This window comes from Typopeltis vanoorti, chromosome 10 (genome assembly GCF_054136105.1).
Source record: "Typopeltis vanoorti isolate ZY-2024b chromosome 10, IOZ_Tvanoo_1.0, whole genome shotgun sequence".
NCBI classification, from domain to species: domain Eukaryota; kingdom Metazoa; phylum Arthropoda; class Arachnida; order Uropygi; family Thelyphonidae; genus Typopeltis; species Typopeltis vanoorti.
Genome location: NC_143558.1, coordinates 103,300,588 through 103,314,467, shown reverse-complemented (window position 1 = coordinate 103,314,467; position 13,880 = coordinate 103,300,588). Strand labels below are relative to the sequence as shown.

Here is a 13,880-nt window from a genome sequence, read left to right as displayed (position 1 = left end):
TCGATTTTTATTGGTATATGAGATTATTTTGATGATATTAACCTTTTCTTAATTTGTAACTTTTTTGCATAATCTAATCAGTGACTATGTTGAAAAGTTGTTCATGTATTATACAGTCCTGTTTCCAACCATCTGGATGTTGCTTATTGTGCAAAACAGTTTTTTTCTTTGTTTATATATTTTTTAATTATTATACACACATATTTTAATAATTATTATTATTATGCAGACAGGCATCTCCATGGAATCAAATGGTGTATTGCAGGAGATCCACACTCCCCATTATTCACACAATATGTATCATCATACATATTCACCGTTGGGTCACTCACAACCAATTCACTCCAAGTAAAGAAATTAGTCTGCACACCTTTACTAACCACCAGCAACTTTCAAGTGCGATCCCCTTGTTCTCCACATGTATTGAAAAATTTCTTGTGTCAATCTTATAGAATCCCTTTAGTAACTTGAGTTTCTATCATATCCTCTCTCCTCTGTCAGTCAGCTACACTTTACAATCCCCACACCTTCAATCTATCCTCATAGGGAGCTTTCCACAGATTTTTCACTAGCTAGGTCACTCATCTCTGAATCCTCTCTACCACTTCCTGATCCCCCAAGAAATGCAGGTGATGAAATCATCTGTGTTTTCCTCAGCATCCAAGTAATCCTCTGAATTATTTTGCCAACCCTTGCAATATGTCCTCTAAATTTCATTTTTTTATCCATCACTACCCCAGATCCCTAACCTCATCAATTTTCTGTAATCTAGTGTCATCAGTATGATACAAAAGATGTAATCTTTTCATTCCAAGGTACATTACCTTGCATTTTACAACATTAAATTGACAATTGTCCTTTGCATGGACCTGGGTGAGACCTGGTAGGTCTGTTATATCTATTTTATCCATATTAGTTATTTATACTGTATAACTCTTACTTTATGCCTTGACTTCTTTACTATTTCTCACATTCTGTAATTTAATGCATTTATTTGATTATTGACTGTGCCAGCTAAATTATCCTCATCATCAAATTCCTGCCATGTACCCTCAAGGGGTGTACGGGATATGATAAGTACTACATGAAAAATTTACATCATTACTAACTTCTTATCTACAATTTTCCTCCAAATCAGTCTGTTACTTGTCAAGACTCCAACATTACCAGATCTTATATTTCTCTCATCTAAGGCGCTTTGTACCGTATCAGTCCACCTATATTATCTTGGTCTTCCTCTGGATCGTTTTCCTGCCACCCCGGCAGAGAACACTTGTTTTGCTAATCTTTCCTTGCCCATTCTGTTTAAGTGACCATATCACCTGAGATTAGCTCTGCTAACGCATTCCTGGATGCTGACAATGTCAAGTTCTTTCCTAATATCCTCATTTTTAATATGATATTGCCATTGATGCCATCTGTTCATGCCTCTTAATCTTTCTCAGGACTCTCATATCTGCAGTCTTTGGTCAAGTGATTTACTTCTGACCCAGCTAACAGATCCATAAGTTAAAACTGGTTTGAACACTGTCTTGTATACTGCTAATTTAGTGTTCTGACTAATTTCTCTCTAATTCCATATCAATTTATTCAGTTGACTTCCTACCATACCAGCTTTGTTGATTCTGTTGTCTATTTCCAGATTTAATTTACCATCTTCAGTAAAAATTGTGCCTAAGTAGCTGAAATGTTTTACTTGTGTCACAGGTTCTCCATTCACAACACAGTTGATATTTTCAACGATTCTGTCTATTTTCATTGTCTTTGTCTTTTTATTGCTGACCTTCATACCATATCTATTACAACAGTTATTCAATTTAGTCAGGGAATCTTGCAGACTTGTAGCAGATACATTTAGAAGTATAACATCGTCTGCATAAAGCAAACAGCTGACATTAACGTCTCCAATTTTGATATGATGTTTAATATCACTTTCCTTCATAATGTGATCCAGAGATAATGAATAACAGAGGGGATAATGTACATCCTTGTTTCACACCAGATTTAACATTAAACCATCTTCCTGTACTTCCTTCAATTCTAACTGCTGACTTACAACTCAAAGACTAAGTATTGCTCGATATAATGCCCCATTGACACCATATAACTGTAGCATATTGAATAGCTTCTCTCTTGGCACCTTGTCATATGCCTTTTCCAAATTGACAAAACTTAAATACAGATCATTGTTATATTCCCATGATTTCTCAACTATTTGTCGTAAAGTGAAGATCTGATCCTGACAGCCTCTATTTGGCCTGAATCTAGCTTGTTCTTCCACAATTCTTCTCAACCGTTTCTCAAGTATACTTGCATAAATCTTACCAGGAACACTCAGTAGTAGGGAAATACCTCTGTAATTCTCACATTCAGTTTTATTTCCCTTTTTATATATGGGTACTATGAGAGCTCTACTCCAATCATCTGGAATTCATCTCTCTGTCCAGGCCTTCTGAACTATGCATTGCAGCCACTGTAAGACTTTTATACCACCATACTTCAACATTTCTAGTCGAATAGTAGAGTCCACAAGACGGCCTGTGACTAGTGGTGTGCCACAAGGATCTGTTCTTGGACCACTGCTGTTTAATTTGTTCATAAATGATATAGGAAAGGATCTGAGAGGAACAGTTCATTTGTTTGCGGATGATGCGAAGTTGGGTAGGGCAATTATGGTAACATTGACTGGAAAGAGGAGAGGGCACATGGGAGGAAGGAATTGGATTTTATGCGGTTATTAAGGGACAACTATCTACGGCAACATGTAGTGGAAAATACCAGGGGGCAGAGAGTGCTGGACCTAGTAATTGCAACCGAGAATGTGGCTGTAATGAACATGACCATGTTGCCACCAATTGGTGAGAGTGACCATAAAGTCATGACTTGGGAGGTGGCTAAAGGAGTCGAATTTACAATTAAGACAGGGTACATGTGGAATTACCGAGCTGGTAAGTATGACAACCTTAGGTGTGTGCTTGGCTCAATGCCATGGCATGTAAAACTGCAAGGGCTGGATGTTGATAGTGCATGGGAGGTGGTTAAGAACTGTTTGCAGGAGGCAATGGTTGACTGTATACCAAGAGTCCGAATAATAAATCAATTAGGGGTTAAATGGATGAATAACACTATTAAGCTTGAGCTGCAAAAAAAGAAACAATTGTGGAGGAATTTTAAGGAGAAGGGTGACCATCAGGCGCAGGAACAGTATAAAGCTCAGGCCAGGATGGTAACAAGGGTGGTAAGAAAAGCAAAAGCAGATTACGAAAGGAAATTGGCCACGCAGGCTAAAGAGAATCCCAAACAGTTTTTTCAATATGTTGCAAGTAAAAGGAAAAATGCTCATGGTAGAATGATCTTAAAAAATGCTGAGGGTAGGGAGGTAACTGAATCAGTCGATATTGTGGAATTACTGAGCGAGCACTTTGCAAGAGTATATCATCCAGGTGGTGACTTTGCAGGAATGGAAGAACCAACAGCTTATACTGGAATTGTGATGAATGAAGTAGAGGTGACTAGTCTATTACAGAACCTCAATGTCAATACATCTGTGGGATTGGATGGTATACCAGCTCGTGTCGTACGTGAAGCGGCCAAAGAATTGTCAGTGCCCTTGACCATTTTGTTTAATTTGAGCCTCGGGTCTGGGTTAGTCCCGACTGGGTGGAAAGAGGGGAAAATAGTTCCACTGCACAAAGGTGGTTCCAAGGCTGCTGTTGAAAATTACCGGCCAATCAGCATAACAGGAATCATTATCAAGGTCTTAGAGAAAATAGTCAAGAGGAAAATACAAGATTGGATAGAAGAAAATGGGATACTGTATCGGGGACAGCATGGTTTTGTGAAGGGTAGGTCATGCCTCAGTAACTTGCTCACGTATTATAACACAGTGACGGCTGAACTGGATAAGGGTAATGGGTTTACGGTGATTCTACTGGACCTTGCCAAGGCCTTTGACAGGATACCACATGGAATTCTAATCAGTAAATTGGGACATATGGGGATGGACATAGGGTTGGTGAGATGGATAGGAGGGTGGTTGACGGAGAGATATCAGAGAGTGGTTTACTCAGGAGTAGAGTCCACAAGACGGCCTGTGACTAGTGGTGTGCCACAAGGATCTGTTCTTGGACCACTGCTGTTTAATTTGTTCATAAATGATATAGGAAAGGATCTGAGAGGAACAGTTCATTTGTTTGCGGATGATGCGAAGTTGGGTAGGGCAATAGTGAATGCAGATGACGTCAAAATTTTGCAGGATGATTTGGATAGATTGGAGGTCTGGGCTAAGGAGAATGGATGTCAGTTTAATGTGGCAAAATGTAAGGTTATGCATTTTGGGGTGAAAAGATTGGCGGCAGTTTACTGCATTGGTGGAACCGTGCTCCAGGAAATTGATGAGGCACGAGATTTAGGAGTGTTGGTAGATAAGGAATTGAAATTTAGGGGACACATTGCAAAAGTGGCCAAATCAGCTCATCAAATCACTTGGTTGCTGAAGAATACGTTGACAAGCAGAGACAAGCAGGTTATTGTTCCTCTGTATCGAGCCTTGATAAGACCCCATCTAGACTACTGTGCTCAGATTTGGTCACCTAGGTTTCTTCTTGATGGGGAGGAGGTGGAGAGGATCCAGAGGCGAGTGACCAAGATGATAGCAGGTCTGTGGAATGAACCGTATGAGAACAGGTTGAGGATTTGTGGGTTGCAAAAATTGGTTGATAGGCGGAAGAGGGGAGATATGATTGAGACATTCAAATTACTGAAGGGTTTCTATAAAATTAATTCAGAAGATATTTTTGAGAACAGGGCTGGTTGTGGGAGGACTAGGGGACATCCATGGAAACTGGGCAAAAGTGTGGTTAGTAAAGGTGTTAGAGCTGGGTTCTTTACTTTTAGAGTAGTGAATGAGTGGAATGCGCTCCCTGAGTCTGTGGTGGATGCTGTGACAGTGAATGAGTTTAAGGCGAGGTATGATAGATACTGTATGAATGTCAAATAGTTGTGATGAATATGATTTGGGGCCTCCCTCGATGAGTCTAATGACTCCCTGGAGTTGCCCGTAATAATATTAATAGTAATAATAGTAATATCATCTACTCCTGCCCTTTCCACATTTCAAGACTTTGATGGCTTTTTCTACTTCAAGTATGAATATGTATTCCTGATTGTATGCCTGTTGAGTGTTTTTTACCACTGTGCCATCACTGCTTGTTTCATTTAGCAATTTTTCGAAGTAATTACTCCTTACTTAAAGACATCTTTTTCTCCCGTTTTCATGTCACCTTTATCATCTCTAATCCTTTCACAGCACTTTTCCCTCCATTTCTAAGCTTCTTCAACACCTCCAGAATATTTTACCACCCTCTTTATCTTTCTTACATTTTTCTCTGTATTCTCTAAGAGCACAAGCTGACTTATTGCCAGAATCTTTTGATATGATTCTCCAAGGTTTGATTCCTGTTCTCAAATTCTTTCATTTTTTCTTCAATAATGTTTGTGTTGTGTATTTTAGTCTACAGTTCACATCTGAGAGCTGCTCAACTTTTATTTGCTTTAAAACTTTCTTCCATGTTCTTTTCAATTTTATCCTGCTCAAGACTAAATTGTGATCACTTCCAGTTTCAAATCCTCTGTACACTCTAGTGTCCTGCACCAGGGAGAAAACATCACTATCAACAATAACATAGGCAATGAGACTTTTCTTATTCCTTGCCTCTTCTCTCCATGTGAATTTGTGCACATTTTTATGTTGGAACATTGTGTTAGTAATAACCAGTCCATGTCCTGTGCAGAAATCCAACAGGTATTCGCCATTATTATTAGCTTTGCTCTTTTTCTCCAAATTTTCACATAATATTTTTGTATAGCTGACAATCATTTCCTACTATGGTATTTAGATCCCCAACAAGGACCAACTTTTCCTTTTTCATTTGTCAGTTTCTTACTCTAAAACCTCAAAAAATTCCTCCACTTCTACTTTAGTCTAGAACCATAGGCACAAGTAAGTCACGTTGTCCAGTTCCCCATTCTGATATTTGCCCACATCACTCTACTTGAGACTTTCTGCCATTCAAGAAGATTAACCTCGTATTTAGTGTTGAATAATATGGCTACTCCTTCTTTTCCTTGATTGTCATTGCCTGAATATAACATTTTGTATTTATTGCTCAGAAAGATCTCTCCAGTTTTTGTCTTTTTTGTTTCAGTCATCCCTGTTATGTCGATCTGGTACTTATCTAATTCCTCAGCGAGCTCCATTTCTTTGCCATTCAGGCTTCTTATCTTGATGGTACTGATATTTAACTCTGGTGATGTTGAGTTGGGGTGTGTTTTCAGATTTGTTCCAGTAGCTGACTTTTCGGTGTTCGCCCTTGTTCCCTGATGAAAACAACAGGGGGGGGGGCCTTGTTCAACCGGGCGACGCCTCAGTCTGCAGGAAATTTTCTCATGTTGTGCCATCATTTGTATTTTGGTTTACGCCAATATGAATACAATTTGGTCGGCTAAATCCCAAATTTCCAGCCCATCCTCGTTCGTTCAGTATCCAGGTAGATACCCAACAATGTGCACCACGAGAAGGTGAGGATTGGACATTAGGTCAGAAGCCCTGTTCTGTTCTCCTCATTCCTTCAAAGGCTATGTCAGCCTCAGTTATACAGCTTTGACCCTTAAACACCCCCTAAATTATCCTTTGAGTGTGAAATTGTAATAATCTTAAACGAAGACAAAGTAGATATTATTCCCTATTAACTCTGACCGTTACCTTGTATCAGTTGTGGCTTAAACTTATTACCTAGCATATTATAAATATCTTGCTCTTCATTTGTCAGATACATGCCAGTTCCTAAGTTTTAGGATTAGTGCATTGACAAATCAGCCTCACTGTGTTGTTTCACCAACTAATTTAATTAAGCTAAGAAATATATTTACAATGTTCAATCTATATATGAGCATGGATACAAAGAAATTACAAGTCATTGACAATTCCATCTGAATATATTTTGAGCATAATTCTCTTATATTCCTGACATTTCTATCTCATAACCTATATATATATATATATTTTAGTACAACTTACTAGTCATTCTTATTCATTAAACAAGCAGACATACCAAGATTGAGCTTATTTCTACATTAACTTACGTTCACTGCATACAGCAGTTCACTTACTTTTATAATAGACACTTATTCAAATACATCATGAATATTTACATTAGCACAATTGAATATCGACCAAGGACACGTTTATATACATTGTCCGGAGGTATTTACATATGCTTCTAAGTACTTAGGACGAGTTGAATTCTTTATACTTCATTCTTTCAGGACAGTCCTTATTCGATTCCTTTGTCTATGTGATAATTCCTTTTCTTCTGACTGTATGCTTCTTCTTTCTTTCTCACCATTCTCTTTGTCTTTATCCTCTGAATTCCATTCATAAGCATCGTTGCTACCTCAGCTGTTCGACAATTGCTTTCTCTGCCAATGTCTCAGTGATGACTTGTGCTGATCTCTTCATGCTACGTTCCGCCAACCAACAGTAGATTTCACATGGCAGTGATCCCAGAGAAAAAGGACTAAAAAGCACTAAGACACTCTCCTTCCTATCTAGGAATGGGAGACTATTGTTGTTTTCTTTCTCTAAGGTAAACTGGATCCTGGGATATTGATTGTTTAGATGTGTTATGAAATTGTGGAGCATATTTTGTTGTGGTGGTGGAGGCGGGCGGTAGATGGCATTGATGGAGATGATTCGTAGTAGAGGTTCGGTGTAGTGGTTGAGACAGTTGTAAGTGTCCTCCCGTGATGAGTCTACGGATTCCGTGGAGGTGTCGGAAATAATAATAATAATAATATATGTAGATGATGTGTTCTCCATTTGGAGAACACATCATCTACTTAGCATTGCCAGACAGTGGGTTTATGTAGGGCTGAGTTTAAGGCTTTTTCTTCAAACGTTTCCAAGAAGAAGTTGTTTAGGAGTGGAGAACCCATAGCTGTCCCTTCTGTTGTTTGTAGAATTTTCCTTGACAAATGAAATATCCTGAGTTCATGGTGAACTAAAACAGGGCTGAGATATTGGGAGGAAATAGCTTGATTGAGGTCTAAAGTATCTTTGAGTGGGACATTTGGGAATAAAGAGGAGACATCGAAACTGATTATTGTCAGTGTATTAGAGTGTGAGGTTTTCTATACTGGTTTTCAAGTAGGCTGAGTTTTTTATGTAGGGAGTGTTGCCAGTATATTGCATGAGCACTTTTGCTAAATGTTTGGCTAATTTGTATGTGGGTAATTCAATACCATCCATGGAATGTGATGGCATATTTTGTTTATAGATTTTTGTAATCCATATATCTGGGAGTGGGGGGGAGAGAGATAGAGTTATAAGGTTTCAATTTGTTTGTGACTTCCACAGGCCAAGAGGTAACCTTTTAAAGGAGCCTATGGAATGTTCTGATCTGTGTACTGGTGGGTTCATAGTCTATAGGGGGGGAGGAAGCTAGAACAATCTAGAAGTAAGGAGACAAGCTTACATGTGTAATCTAATCAGTTTAAAACCACAGTGGCATTTCCCTTATCTGCTTTGTTAATTACTATTGTATCGTTTTTCATTTCTTGCAGAGCTGTAGATTCTTTTCTGGTTGCCTTTTGGTCATTTAGCATAGGTAGGTACATTTGATATATCCGGTCTGATGTTGTTGGCAATGTGGTTAGAAAGGCTGAGAATACCTCATTCTACTTGGATCATTATTTCTTCTGCAGGTATTTTTTTTAGGTGAAGAATGATAAGGTTACTACTCAACTAAGGTAGTTGAGATTGAAAGCTGAGTTTAAATCTCTTATCCGCTCCACCAAAAACCAGCCACTTTTCCTAGACCTACCAGGTTCCTTGCAGTTGCAAACTGTCCTACTACGATGAAACAGGCAAGACAGTCAATATCAGAATTTCTGAACTCAAGGACTACATCTGGTTCCATCAATACAGCCACTGAGGACTTGTTGACTATGCTTTGGACAGCCACCACAGGATAGGCTGGAAGAAGGCCACTGCAAATACAAATATGAAAGCCTATTCCTCGAATCTGCCTCAGCCCTGAAACACTTTTTCTGTAGATCTCCTTCTCTTAATATAGAACAGAATATGTATAGAAAAAGAGTTTTCAGGTTCTTGGCATAAGTTAGTTGTCATTCATATCCCCAAACCAGGAAAGAATCCAACATAAGCAAATAATCATTGACCTATTGCTCTGACCACCACAGGATACGCTGGAAGAAGGTTACTGCCTTTGTAAGATATTGGAGAAAATGGTTAATGCCAGAACTCTCTGGTATTTAGAAAGCTGTGATCTTCTCTCTAATTGATGGCTTTCCTAGGCATCGTTCAACTTGTGGTCCATTTGGTCTGTTTATTAACTTGTATAAGAGACTTGTACTCCTGAAACAAGAACATTTGGTTTCAGTGTTTTTTGACACTGAAACTTTTTATCTCAGAGGACACTTCCTGTATTTATTTTTAAAAAAATTCAGTTTTCAGCAGAAAAAAGTGTCTATGTACACTTCTGTTGTTGAAAATTCACTCTTCAACCAGATCCTGACTTAAGAATGGGACAAACTATTATTCCAATAGCAACAGATGCCAAGTTCTTGAGACATCAACTAAGAAAAGTGCAAGAGGTCATTGAATCTCCTTATCACTCTGTCCTTTACTGAATGTGTGCAAAAGAATGTAAGTTTTCTGTCAAACATGAGTCCTAAGAACTTGGCATCTCAGTATCACACACATCAGCATGCCATATGTCCTTTTCACATGAATGTTAACAGCATCCCTCCATGGCAGGTTTACACACTCCATTCTGCAACCTCTCACTTTAACAACTACAGAAGTCTCATACTCCATCATCTGTCTACTTCCAATTGTTTAATGCACACAGTGCAACCCACTCTGATTTCTTGCCCATCTATACTAATAGTTCAACATCAGAGATCTCGGTTGGCTTTGCTGCCATTTACTTACATTATTATCTCCAACCAGATCCCACCTGATTGCAGTAATTATACAGCAGTCTCGCATGTCATTCAGCTTGTGCTTGTAGATATAAAAGAAAACAGTTACCAAAAATTTATAATTTTTACATACTCATCGAGTTCTTTACAGGCCATCTCCTCTCTTATGTATAATTCACATCTAGTGTGGTGTGATGTGTTACATCTGTTGTACAAAATGAAGACCCTTAATTTTGATAATCAGTTGTGGATTCCCAGTCACATTGGAATTAAGGGAAATAAGACTGCAGATGCAGCTGCTAGATAGGCGTGGCTCATGCATAGGCACTGCGGAACTGCAGTACCCCCAATTTTTCTCGATATATAAATATATTTATTAATTTATTTATATTTGCTTGTAATGTTTAATTTTATCATCAACAATCCTATACAATTCTCTTTTTTGTATAAAAAATAATAAAAATCCATCTTGTAGCACTTAGGAGGGCAAAGGACACTAGCAGCACTGTGTTTACCACAGTGTCATATTTCTAGTATTTGCAGCAAGCATATGCACATCATAGTGAGATGTGAGCTATTAGCATAATGCGGCACTTTCCATCACGCAGTTCCACTGTTGTTATATGCAGTTTGAGCCAGTAGTAGAGTGTTTGTATGCTTATCGTGGTTACTCCATCTCTTTAAATATTTGGACATTACAATTAAAGACATAACGTTTGTTATAGTTTTTATTTTAGAACATTATTGGGGTTATGATAATGGATTTTATTTTTAAGTAATTTTGAATTATACCAAACTGTAATTTTATCAATAATAAACAATATTTTTTCATGTTTAATTTTTTTTTTTTTTTTTAATTTTTACCACCATTTTGATATTTTATCCAAACATGTATACACTGTTCTTACAGTGTGTATGTATATTTCGAAAGTTGCAGCACCCCCACGATTTCAAGCCACTGCTACTAGATCAACTCAATCAACTCATACTTTTTCCATGTACTGTTTTACATTATACAGACTGCCGACAGTTTATAAGATCAAAGCTAGCTGCCCAGCAGCAGTCATCATGGCAGGAATCACTGACAAACAAATTATATGATATTAAGCTTGAAATCAAGTATTGGCAGTCTAGTGAACATAGCAACAGAAGATAGGAGATTGTTCTTACTAGGCTCCACATAGGTCATAGGCATCTCACACATTCTTATTTACTGAGGGCTGATGACCTACTTATGTGTGAAAATACACCATGGGAGAGAAATGTTATTTTTACCTATCTAACCATATACACTCAGAGAGATGTTATCAAACTCAGACAAACTGCATGATGTTTTTAACTTTTTACAAAGAATTAATTTATACGAATACATTTGTTTATAAATCTATGTAAATTCTGCATTGTTTAACTTAATTTCTATACATACATACCATTTACAAATTTGTCTCTGATTAATATCTTAAGTACTTCTGTAGCTTCACCATGTCACAGTATTACCTTTGCTGTCTTTGTCCGAATAAACCATAAACCAACCAACCCTAAGTGAGAGGGTTCTCATTCTACTTTGCTGAACTCATAGCAATGGAACAAATCCTACTCGGACTGCTAACCCTAGAATGGGGAGAGATGGCTCTAAAAAAAAGGCTCTAAGGTTTGGTTTCCACTCTGTGAAAAAAATACCATATATTCTGGCATATAAGTCAATATTGGAATTTTTTTAGTTTATTTGAGTTTTTATAGTATGCTCATCATATAAGTTGACTCGAAAAATGTATTTTTTGTTGACCAATAGTGAACTAAAGTGCAATGGCTCCTTTTAAAAGAATGAAATATGACATAAGTTTTAAGTGCAAAGTGATTAAATTTGCAAAAGAAAATACTAATTGTTTTGCTACACGTCAGATTGGTGTAAACGAAAAACTAGTTCGCGATTGGAGAAAAAATGAAACTTTAATAATGAAAATGCCAAAAAATAAGTGCGCATTACGGAAAGGAATTTGTAAGTGGCCTATTCTGGAAAATAATGTTGCGGATTGGGTTTGAGAAAATCGCCAAAATGGACTCATTATAACGAGAAATAATATTCGTTTATTTGCTTCAAAGTGGGACAAAGCAAATAAAAAGGACAGCGAAAACTTCAAAGTTACAGTGAATTGGTGTAGCCGGTTTATGGAAAGAAAAAATTTAGTGCTTTGACTAAAAATGAAAATCGCATAGAAGCTGCCAAAGGATTTTGGATTATAAGTTTTATAATTGTTAAAAGAAGGCAAAAAAATTATTTATTGTCTCAAATCAGAAATACGGATGAAACTCCAGTTATGTTTGACATATCGGGAATAGAACAGTAGAATTGAAAGGAAGTAAAACTATTTCTTTCAAAACAACTGGACATGAAAAAAGCCGTTTCACAGTTGTACTTGCTTGTATGGCTGATGGTACTAAATTAAAACCTATGATAATTTTTAAAAGAAAAACAATGCCAAAGATCAAATTTCCAAGAAACATTTTTGTCCATGTTCATGAGAATGGTTGGATGGACGAAGCAGGAGTTAAGCTGTGGATAAAAAATATTTGGAATACACGACAAGGTGCATTAAAAAATCCAAACAGTCTTTTAATGTGGAACATGTTCAAATCCCATTTAACGGAGAGCACAAAATCTTTATTAAGAGAGAATAATATCAGTATGGCAGTGATTCCAAGTGGGTTAACTTCACTAGTGCAACCGTTGGATGTTTGTATAAATAAGCCATTTAAAGACAGTTTACGAAAAGGAATGCGTGGATGCAAGAATTAGAGAAAAAGTTACACTAAAGGAGGACGAATGCGACATGCGTCTTTGGTAACTATGTGTGAATGGGTAGCGAAAGCATAGGATGAAATAAAACCAGATACAGTAATAAAATCTTTTAAAAAATGTGCTATATCTAACAAATTAGATGGCTCGGAAGATGATTTTGTTTACAATGATGATGAAATCGATGCTAAATCTGATGGAGAAAACGAATACAATTTATATGACGATATACCGGAAGAAATTACAGAACCAGAGTACAATGAACTTTTCATACATTCAGGCAGTGAAAATTAAATTTTAATTATATAGTTACCTACCTATTTTCTTTTGTAAATAATTAATTATATAACATGTAAATAATTTTTTCTGTAAATAAATTTGATATAAGTTGAAATATTTTTATTTACTTATCCTTTTTGTATATTGCTAATAAATTTAACAGAGTATGATACATACTAGTTTTTTCTTGGAAAGCAATCAATTTTTGACCCAGCCTATGAGTCGACCTAAAAAATTTAGTACTTTTTTTCAATGCTGAAAAGTCGACTTATACGTCGGAATATATGGTAATTATAAAACAGAAATTAAAAATTGGGAAAAAAAATCCTTAGTCCAATCCAGTTACAAAAGTACTATAGGTTTGAAAAAACCTTTCATGGTTGGGAGCCACATACAAAAAGGAAAAAAAAAAAAACGATGATAATAATAATAAATAATAAAAGGGTCATTCATAAGGATGGATACATCGAAACTTGATGCCACTGTCAATCATGAATCATTGTTTCTAAGATTAGTATTTTTAATTTATCTGTGAAATGTTTATGTAAGAAAAGATTACTAATCCTTTTATGTTAGTATCCTGGCTAATCAATAGTTAGTTGTCAGTTTGTTAGTTTGTTGAGGTGAAGTTGCACGTTATTTTTTATTTCTGAAAGGCATTAATACCTGTATTTGATTACAAGTAATTTAATGAGTGCTGAGCAATGTATAACAATAAATTATTAATCATGATAATGATTAAAATGCATATATATTCATGTCTTTTCCCCTTTTTTGTGTTTTTTTTTAAATTTATTTT

General features: G+C 36.6%; 1 protein-coding gene across 2 annotated transcripts in view; it reads left to right on the top strand.

Moving 5' to 3' along the window:
* The window catches only part of FBXO11 (F-box protein 11), a 412,771-nt gene that overhangs the window by 262,609 nt on the left and 136,282 nt on the right, over nucleotides 1–13,880 (top strand). The window lies entirely within an intron of this gene.